The sequence below is a fragment of the Rhamphochromis sp. 'chilingali' genome, assembly GCF_963969265.1.
Source record: "Rhamphochromis sp. 'chilingali' genome assembly, chromosome: 2".
NCBI classification, from domain to species: domain Eukaryota; kingdom Metazoa; phylum Chordata; class Actinopteri; order Cichliformes; family Cichlidae; genus Rhamphochromis; species Rhamphochromis sp. 'chilingali'.
The window spans coordinates 51,484,408-51,495,713 of record NC_137930.1 but is presented as its reverse complement, the minus strand read 5'-3'; the positions used below and the strand labels follow the sequence as shown (position 1 = coordinate 51,495,713).

The following is an 11,306-nucleotide window of genomic DNA, read 5'->3' as shown; positions in this document are numbered from 1 at the left end:
GATAACAAGCCATCACGTGCATTCACACGTGATGATGTTGTTTTGGATTACAATGAGCGCTTTTTGTGTTTTGTTCATGATCAAAACATTGTCATTTGCAAGGATTTTTATGTATATTTTTTATTTTGGATATTCTGTGCAACTAATATTGCTTATAGCTATATATACGTTTAATTACAGCTCTATAAATCGTGCATGTTAAAGCTACGCCCACGGTTAAAACCCTAACAGAAAGGTGTAGGGCCCAGAGAGACTACCCTGTCGGCGGTGTAGCTCCTCAGCTTTGCGCAGTGGCAGTATTGTAGCCTATGAGGTTTATCCGAGGCGCGATTATTGCTAGTTGAAAACTTTACCCAATACCCCGCCTTGACGACTTGAAATATAGTCGGCAATGGCAATTTTTGACGGTCTCTAAGGAGACTTATCTTCTGTTTAAAGTGAGATCTTGCTAGTTAGAAAGAGTTACATGAGGTCAGTGTAATTTTTTGAGTTGTGTATCATTAGCGTCTATATTGTAGTTTCCAGACTATGTTGCCATCTACGTTAGGGTACTATAAAGAAAGGACAGTGTGTTATTCTCACCCTTGCCTTCATATATTACTGAAGTCATAAAAGAGAAAATATTGCACTGTAAGGTTGTATAACCAGAGCTTGAAACAAACTTTTTTTTTCTTAACTCAATTTTACTTTTAAAATACATTAAAAAAAGTTAATTGGCTTGTAAAATACAATCAGAGCTTGAAAGCTAAAGATACATTTTTAAGGTCAGTTTTATTTTAAAAATATAGCCACTTATATTACCTTACTTAAACACAGACAGACTGCAGACAACAGCTTAACAGTCTGAATGGTCTGAATAGAGTGTGTGCGTTAGTGACCTGAGTGATGGGGTTTACTCAGACCATGGCTGGATAGTTTTTGTTGACAGTTGCTGTATGTCTTTACTGTTAACACTGGAAATCTTTTTCTTTTAGATATATTCATTGAGAACTCAAAACTCTGCTCTCTTGTAGTGACATACTGTAAATTCTTATACATGGATTTTTAATGCATTTTTAATCACCCGTGTGTACAATGCAGTGAAGCTACCAGACCAGCAGGGGTCACTATATAGTTATGCTGAACTGGAGGATGACAAAAGCCTAAAGCAGAACTTGTATTTGTTTGTATGTTTAAAGTCTTTAAACGAAAGGTCATCTATTTTTTAGCAGAAAAATGAAGAATTTATACATATGCTTTAAAAAAAAAAGTTTTTCAAATTTGATGGTGATTGCCGTATCATGGTCCCTTGTGCTCGGTAGTTGCTTGTAATTGAGATTCTTTTTCTCAAGTGAAAGTGACATTTGCGTAATCATGTTTCAGCACCCTGTAGAGACTTGTGATTGCAGTGATCTCTGATTAGAAGAAGGGTGGGTTTTAGTCAATCACAGGGGTGGAGGTTTTAATCAAGGCGGTGTTCTCGTTTGGCAGATGAGCTCCAAGCCACTCGTCAAGCCTGTAAACATTATTACACCCTTGTTGTCACGTGAATGCACTTCCCTCTTTCCCCCTTTCATACTGTAAGTACATGAAACTGTGATACATTCATTTTTCTAACACTGCTAAATCAACGCAACATTGGCTGAGATTTATAACTTGTGTCAGCAGCTTTGGTAATACGTAAAAAAAAATTGCTTTAAGATGTTCGCAAATACATTTTCACTCACAGTACTGCAGTTAAATTATCAGCAATATTAAAAACAATGAAATGCATTGACTCATTTTGATTTGTGTCTGAGCAATCATAAGATTAGCCCGCATTTTATTTCTGTATCTTTAATTAATCAGATCTGTTGTAATGTGATTTATGTAATCTTGCTGCTTGTAGCGTCTCCATTTCTGTTAACCAGAGGGTGAAAAAAAAAGAACGCTTTCAGATAAGTAATACATTTGGTTTTGTTCATCAAAGGTGACACTCTGGCTTTGAAGAGTGATTCGTATTTCCATTAATGACCCAAGTCGGCTTTTGCATTTAATCTGCATTCAGTGTGACCCATGAATAGTTTGCTTTTACTGTCTGTTGTACACATCCACCGAGCATTGATCAGCCGGTGCCATACTCAATATTCCTCGTGACCTGGTTATGGCCCTGTGTTTTCTAACTCTTATTCTCTCAGTGGAATAATGTCCGATAATATTTTATTATTTTTATTTTTGTCATTTATTGTAATCTCTCAAACTCTGACCTTTCCGATTTCATATAACAGCTCTGTATGTGTCAGAAATGAAATGGAAGACTTTGGGTGTTTTTCATGTTAGCGACAGCTGCAGACATGCCGAACATAAACAAATAAATTGCACAGCATCACAAGGACTAGTTCCTAGGTAACCATGTGACAGTACCGACAATTGCTATGGAAACCAGCGTATCCCCACTCTCGGTGTCTTTCTCTCCATCACCCCACCTCCAATGTATCTCTCGGGTCTTTCAGGAAATGTGTGAGAATCTTTTTTGTATCCCTGTGAATTGCTTTTACTTTCCAGGTTGGACAATGGCGTAGACTCGGCATCACATCACAGAAGGTAATTTCCCCTCATAGAGATGTAGCATAAATTCAGGTACGCTTAAATACCACAGACTGTTTACAAGGAGGGGGAAAAACATGTTTCATAATAAATTGAGTTGACAAAGCTTCCTAAAATATCAGACCTACTTTTCTATATTACCGTGCAATTAACTGCTCTGCTTTCATGTCTTTCTTTTAACTTATATGATACTGTAATTTGCACAAAGCACACTGCAAATGAAGACATTTGTCAAGATCAGAGTAAACAAAAACTTGTTTAATCATTTTCCTTAGATCTTTTGTTCAGCGGGCAATTTGCAATCTGCTTTGCATGAGGTCTTTTGTTTTGATCCTGTTTATCACAAATCCAGTTACAACTCCGTGCTCCAAATGGAAAATCAAGCTTCTCTTCAAAGACAGAGACATCACAGCCTATTCTATGTTTAAAAAAAAAAGCAGGTGCAAATCTAATAGAGATGCTTTGATTTGTGGCCAATTATGGACATCCTTGTTGCTTCACCTTTTTGTAAGGGCCCTTTTTCCTCGAAGCTACGTCCGCTATTCTTGGAAGAGAACCAGTAATGTAGCGATCGCACGAGTGAGCAGAAACCTCAAAAGTTATCAAGTTATTCAACACACCCAATTAAACTTGTTACAATCCTCCAATGCCATTTCCCTCTTAATCGCTGCGTGGCGTACAAGGGGTTGCCCCCAATTAGTTGCCTCATGTGACACCCTGACTCGGAAGACGGCTATTGTGATTGTATTTCAGCCTCAATTACGTTGAAAATTGTTCAGGCAGAGGTGAACGGTCTCCTCGGGTCTTTTATCTGCCTTTCTTTGTCCGTCTTCTTTCGTTTGATTGTGACAGGGTGTCGAAGGGTAGTCCATCGTGTTTGGAACTGAACGAGTCTTTAGCTGTAACAATCGTATCCGTGTTTTGTAATCACGCCATTCTAAAGAGATAAAGAAGCTATTTTTAACAACTGTATTTTTAAAATGTTTTAAATACGGCTGGATTTTCTTTCATCAAAATAGGTGTAGCAGTTTCAGTGAGGAAAAAAAATTGTGCAGCGTTAAAACTGAATTACTGTGCTGTTTTCACGATTCTTGTCCCAGAGTTTTGAGTTTTGGCATTTGTCTCTTGTTTGTTTTTAGATGCTCTCTTTATTCTTATTTTAGCTCATTGTTTCCCACCTTACCATGGTGGATAGGTTTGTGTGTCCCGTAGATCTTCAAATGGAAATTGATCCTGGGTGAGGAGCCAGACGAAGAGTGATCCACGAAGTGGTTGCTGTCTGTCATGGTGGTAATCCCTAAACTGGATGGTGGACTGAAGAGAGAAGAGCTGAAGGAGCCCCATCGAGCTCTGTTAACTCGTGGGACTCAAGAGGCAACTGACAGGTACAAGCAGGTTGAGTGGTGTGCAGCTCTGGCAGTAGCTGAAGCAAAGATTCAGGTGTGGGAGCAGTTAGGTGAGGTCATGTAACAAGACTTTTGGTTTGCCTGGAAGCAGTTCTGGCAAACCGTAAGTAACAAAGAAGGGAGAGTGGTGTTTTAGCCACACAGTGTATATTGCATGTGGAGTGCTGATGACTTTGACCGAGGATATAGTCAGTTGAAGAACGAATGTTTTGAGTACCTCCTCAATCCCACTGTCATGCCTTCCAAAGGGAGGAAATAGAGTCTAGGGACAGCTCTGTCTGATGACTCACCCATCACTGGGGTGAGGGCGCATGGGGCGGATGAGATCCGCTCTGAGTTCCTTAGGGCTCTCGATGTTGCGGGGCTACCTTGGTTGACAGTTCTCTGCAATGTTGCATGGAGATTTAGATACCTGCTACTCTTCCACATTGAATTATGATGGTTTGGGCATCTCACTAAGATACCTCCTGAAGACTTCCTGGATGAGGTGTTCTGGGCATGTCCCACTGGGAGGAGGCCCTGCGGCAGACCAAGGACAATCTAGAGAGATTGCGTCTCTTGGCTGGCCTGGGTATGCCTCAGTGTTACCCTGGATGAGCTGGAGGATGTGGCTGAGGAGAGGGAGGTCAGGGCTTTTCTTTTTAGGCTGTCCTTCATGACCTGGACCTGGAAATAAACACAAAATAAATGGACAGATGAATAGATGGATCGTTTATTGTTAGGATTTGATTATCATGTATCCCTATTTTAAGCAAGACACCTGTGTCTTTCCCCCTTTGAGTTCATTATGTCTAATCAAAGTTTGTTTAGCAAAAATGGGCAGATAGATGTGCTTATATATATATTATATACATATGTAAACATTACATATAATGAGCAGCAGTTATTACAATGATACCACTATTTAATACTGTTGATTTTATGATATGGTTTCTACAATACAAGCTTAACAGCAGAACAAAAATCAAAAATACTTTAGTGCAACAGGATATATTAATTGTGCTGTCAAACAAACCCCACAGTTGCCCCGGCTTGGACAGTCTCGGTTGTTGACCAGCGTCCGGCAGCCTCGCCTCTGTCAGTGTGCCCCAGGGTGGCTGTGGCTATAATGTAGCTTGCCATCACCAGTGTGTGAATGTGTGTGTGATGGGTGGATGACTGGTTGTGTAAAGCCCTTTGGGGTCCTTAGGGACTAAAAAAGCGCTATACAAATACAGGCCATTTACCATTTAATTACTTACACAATCTCAAGACAATTCCCTCAGTGCATAATAACATCCATCCATTCGCTTCCGCTTATCCTTTTCAGGGTCGCGGGGGGCGCTGGAGCCTATCCCAGCTGTCATAGGGCGAGAGGCAGGGTACACCCTGGACAGGTCGCCAGTCTGTCGCAGGGCTAACACACAAGGACAGACAACCATTCACACTCACATTCACACCTAGTGGCAATTTGGATTATCCAATTAACCTATCCCCACAAGTCTTGCATGTCTTTGGACGGTGGGAGGAAGCCGGAGTACCCGGAGAGAACCCACGCAAACACGGGGAGAACATGCAAACTCCACACAGAAAGACCCCGGCCTGATGGTGGAATTGAACTCAGGACCTTCTTGCTGTGCGGCAACAGTGCTAACCACCGTGCCACCGTGCTGCCTAATAACATTGTACTGGAAATTAACAGTATGTGTATGAAAAGTATGAAAGAATTGATGTAACAAGCTAGTAAGAAAGGTAAAGCTAAAGAATTTATCCAACTTCATGGAAGTGCATCATGGCTCAGTTAAATATACAGTCCAACTCACGAGTTAGCTTAGTGAGATCCAAATTTACATAATATCTACAAATGAAAACAGAAATGATCAGCAATAATATTACACAGGTTGAACGAAAACCAAACCATTTAAAATTTGTCTAACATAATTTAATTGTCGATGTTTCTATTTTAGAAACTCGTCACGGTCCAGTTCTCAGATGCCATGTCTTTAATTCTTCTCCTGTGTAAAACTGGTTCAACCCTTCTAATTTTCACAGCAGACTGAATGTGTGAATATTCACACAGTGGAACTGCAATGTAACCAGGATGTCCGTAACAGAACGTTTCAGTTTCTTGTTGTGCTATGAGGCTTCTTCTGTGTAGCCAGAATATCATTGGCAGATAGTTTCTAAATTTATGCTGTATAGGAATTGTTATTGAAGTCAGTGTATAGTATCATCATGTTTGCACGTTCATATAAACACGTAAGTGTAGCGGTTGTCAAAAAAGGAAACCATAGCTGCTTCAGACTATTAGGTGCCGAGGCCTTGTAGCCTAGAGTAGCCTGCGGCTCTCAGAAATAACTTATCAAAAGGTACCAGTCTCCTGTGTTTCCCCAGGATCCAGGTGCTTTTAATTGGATTTCTTTGACAAGATTATTGCCTGCTCTCAGGCCAAACTTGGATAGTGTGTATTTTAACAAGCGGCCCTATATAGCCCCTTTAATCATGAGCAAACTTCACAAAGAACTTTCACTTGATTAAAAATTACAGTGTGACCAAGTGTTGACCCTACACCCACCCTTTCCAGTGTTGCAATTTGATGTAATCCTCTGTTTAGCCTAGTGTGACTTCAATAAGTTTTACACTATTAATCATATACATGTATATCTTTATTTAATACCACAACATGGAAGAAATTAGAGACGTGCCACTGCTGAATATTTCCAGAGTCAATTTGTAGAACTAGCTTTACCAGGGGATGAACTGAAATCCCCAACGTATAGTCTGTTATAAAAGCATTTTATTCCCATGGACCCAGCCCTCCAAGGTATTCTGACCTTCTTAAATGAAACAGAATTTAAGAAGAGCGTGTACTGAAGCCAGCGAGTTATACCAGCCAGCCATATAATCCCTTAGAAAAAGGCTCTTTTAAAATCCTATTATAATGGGAGAGTAGGTCCAAACCTGGTCAAAGCAATTAGTCAGAGGAAATGAGCAACATTAAATGTCTAAATGGGTACAAAAAATGATAAAGACAAAGAATAGGATCTTATCGTGCCAATTTGAATGTTTTATTGTTTTAAGTTTTAATTAATAGAGCTAAGCTACTTGGTGCTTTCACGAGGACCTTTATTATATAAGTTATTGTTCATAATTGCAAGATAGTTAATATCCAAAATTATTGTGATTTTACTTTCAACATGTGTGGCTTAATGGAAAAATGTCACCTGAAATGAATGCGTTTGAATTATTGGAAGGTAAGTCAGCGCAGCAGCAGAGGCCCAGTTTCAGTGATTCAGTAAAAGCTCATTTAGAAAGATTTACGCCAGTTTACTGCAGTGAAATCCAGTCAGTTGTAGTTAATTTAACCCGTTTGAATAGCCAGGAAAAAAAATAAATATCAAGAAATATAAAATATAAATACAAAATTTAAAAATCAATAAAAATGGTCAACCCATGGGATATGATCTTTATCCACTGTTGTAGTGCTGTCTCTGATAGTATTCTTTCATGTTACTGCTGAGAGGCTTTTCAGCAGAGTGAGAGCAAAGTATGAAGTAAGATATAAGCTACTTTTCTCGAGGCTCAGCTGGGAAATTTTAACAAGGTGCAGGACTTTGAAGTTGGGACATCAGGTGGGAATTTATTAAGAGACAACTTCTATATCCACTGTGTCACGCTCTGCATGCTGTGTCTCATCTGTCTTTGTCTTACCACTTGTTATATAGCCAGCTAAAAATGGGTTCTGGTGTTGCTTGCACTATTATAGTGCCATATGTGTTTTTGGAACTCCACATGCTAAAATCTGAGTAGTAGCAAGAGTGAAAACTTCATAACTGAGAATAAGTTTCACTCAAGTCAGAGCTGTTGAAGCAAGTGGAAGTTACATTAATGTGTTGGGAATATTTGTGTTGGCCGATCAGTCAGTCTGCCACTTTGGTCTAGACAGAAAAACTTGGGTTGGTGTAACATGTTGGAAGACATTCATGCTCCCCAGAAGTTGAACCACTTGACTTTGATCAAAACCCCTTGGTGATATTTATAGTTGTGAGTATTCTGTTTGGGAACTATAGGATGAAGAAACATACTGATGTCTGCAAACACACCAAAATACAGAAAGCTTATTGAAACGAGCCAACCTAATTTAACTTGCAAAGCAAGGAAAGATGTTTGAAAGAATTGTTGTCCTTGCCAAATATTGGGTCGCTATTGTTGCCACTGCTGAGCCCACGGAGACTGTTTTAGACGGCTGGGTCATTAAAAAACAATTGGTGCCTTAGCCAGGGATGCACTTGCTTTATTTTACAAGAAACAGATACAAACATAGCTATTCAATGTAAATTTTGTCATTTTGTTTATTATGCTTTTTCATTTTGAGCTCAAAATATGTGCACTATTACAGCATAAATATGCAAGACACTGGGGTTATTATTTATGAAAGATATGATTAAGTTGTTTTTCTGTTATGTTTTTCTCTTTAATGCTACGATTTCCCCCTTCTATGTCATTTAGATGGATATACATTTCTATGAATATACATTTTTATACTGGGAAAGATTGAAATCACTCTATAATTATTAAAGAAAAAAAGTTTCAGTTATTTCTAATGGAAATATATAAACACTGTTATCACGCAAACAAACCAAAATACACTTAGCAAACAGGTTATGAACAAAGGCTAGAAGAGTATTTAGAAGTTTTTCCAGGATTTAAATCCAGGATGGAATTTGTGTAAAAGATCTTGATGCCCCGTCTTATCTTAAGGACCACATGGTATCATATTACCCTAATAGAGCACTTCACTCTCAGATTTCAGGCTTACTTGTGGTTCCTAGGATTTTTAAAAGTAGAATGGGAGACAGAGCCTTCATCTTCCAGGCCTCTCTTCTGTGGAACCAGCTTGGATTCTGGAGACAGACCCCCTGTCTACTTTTAATATTAGGCTTAAAAGTGTCCTTTTTGACAAAAGGAAAGTTTTGAGCTGGATCAGGTGACCCTGAATCGTCTCTTAGTTACATTGCAGTAGGTCTAGGCTGCTCGGGACTTCCTCATGAGTGTTTCTTCTTCATTCACCTTTTTCACTCTCTATGTCTTTATACACCACTCTGCACTCGATCGTTACTTATTATTAACCTCTGTCTCGCTTCCTCCCCTAATCCCCAACCAGTTAGATAGCCTGTGGTAGGACTTGACTTAAGCGGTCAAAGAAGTGCAGGAGACTGATGCTGTCCAGTGTAGCAACCGATTTATTCACCATTTTGTGACCCAAACAATATTTACAAAGAAACAAATAAGAAACCCAACTCCAAATTAACTCTGTTCAAATAAACATAACTGAACTTAAATCAACGGAAATTAAGGTCAAACTGCACACAGCTACACTGACCTGAACCTTTCTCTTCAAACACCTGAGTTCTTCTGCTTAAATAGTCCACTGAACCAAACAATTTCTCCTCTGGACTATTCCATTCAGCAGGTAGGTAAGATGAACATGGTTATATTCAAACCTCTGCTGCCACTCTTTACTAGCAACACAAACTCTATGGTGTAATCAATACATAGTACAACAATAAATCTATTTCTCCATAAACACTCTAAAATCAACTTTATTAAATTACAAGAATTCTTCCCCTTCTGCTCTTGGTCTCATCCTGTGACCTCAGATGAACCCAGAAGGTATAAAGCAGGAAGTAAAACTACATTTCCTCCTTTTGTTTCTGGAAGTCAGGTAGGTAAAGGTAAGTTCTAAACAATACAAATTAACAGTTGAAATAAATAACATGTTAACTTAACAAACTTGTAGGAATTGATTTAAACCAACATGTTATATTATATAATCTGTAAAAGTGCAAAACATAAACAAACCAGAGATAGTAGATGTTTGCCTATTGCAGACTACATATGAAATATGGTTAAATCAAAACAAGAATGTTAACTAAGAATATGGACAAATGGTCTTCTCACCGACTTTGTCACATAGCCCCATGCTGGTTCTGCCAGAGGTTTCTTCCTGTTAAAAGCGAGTTTTTCCTTCCCACTGTCGCTAATTGCTTGCTCATAGGGGGTTTTCTGATTGTACAATATAAGTGCCTTGAGGTGACCGTTGTTCTAATTTGGCACCATATAAATAATATGTAATTGTAAACTGCATTTAATTTTTGCAGTGAGAATAATCAAACAGGAGCAAACAGAATACAGTCTTTAATATTCATATAGGCAGGATTTAGCCATTATTTTTAAAAGACAGATATTAGTATAACTAGCACTGCACTTGATACATAATTTTTCTTCTCAGTAAATTTAATTTCTGTTATTCTTGGCACTTAACTCACTATAATATTGGAACAGCATGCATAATTCATATTGTAGTAAAATGTTTAATATAGCACGGCAAGTACGCTCCCCACTGATGTTGTAGTGGTTGCCCCCATGAAACATAACAGTCATTAGAGCCACTGGAATTGCAATTCATCTCTCCGTCCGCACAAATCAAATTTAGAGGTCAGAATCAATTATGCTCCTTTATTGGCAGTTAAATGAGTCTCCTTAGGGTCCAGCTGGTTTTGAGAAAGTAGTCATACTTTTTTTTATACCCAGATTGTGTGATGCACTGGCAGACAGAAGCCTTTCGCTCAGAAATACAGAGGAGTGTTTTTTCTTTATTTTTTGTCTTTTTTTAAGCGCCCCATCAGCTTTGTCACATTTAATTATCTGCACTCTGAGATGATTGACTAGAGCAATAACATAAAGGCTTCCTTGTCTGAATAGGATACTCTAAATTACTGTGGCAAAGAGTGGTGATTGCGCCAAGCAAAATGTGTGCAGTAGAAATCACTTTGCTAGATGTGACAAAGACAAGTTCAGGCAGGACCGCTGTTGTGAAAAGAAGATTGATATTTCCATGTGGAGTAATTTTGGCATGTTTTTCTCCCAGTAGATTTAATCTATATTTTATATTTATGAATATATAATTTATTTACTGCTAAAGAGACAGACAGTGAAAGTGGACTATATCCTTGTTTATCAACATAAACCTCATTGTTGCAGCAAGGGGAAGCGCAAATGTGATCCCCTTAAAGTGATTTTGAGTTTTAGTGTCCTTTTCTCTGAGTTATCGATTCTATTACTAGTTAGTTAATATAAACTAACATGTAGGTATTTTACAAACAGCTAACCAACCAACCAACCACATGACGTCATGTGGTTGGTTGGCACCTGACTACCTAGCTAATTTCCTCTGTCTGTATAACCCTCAGAGAGCACTAGGATCATCGGGCCAACTGCTCTTAGTGCAACCTAGGTCTCTGCTGAAGACCAGAGGAGGCCGTGCCTTTGCCGTTGCCGCACCCAGTTTATGGA

General features: G+C 38.8%; 1 protein-coding gene across 1 annotated transcript in view; it reads left to right on the top strand.

Moving 5' to 3' along the window:
- Positions 1 to 3,750: 3,750 nt before the first annotated feature.
- The window catches only part of shisal1b (shisa like 1b), a gene marked incomplete at its 3' end in the record, with an annotated part of 101,094 nt that continues 93,538 nt past the window's right edge, over positions 3,751 to 11,306 (top strand). The window contains exon 1 of the mRNA XM_080875527.1: positions 3,751 to 3,950. The remainder of the gene's footprint in view (positions 3,951 to 11,306) is intronic.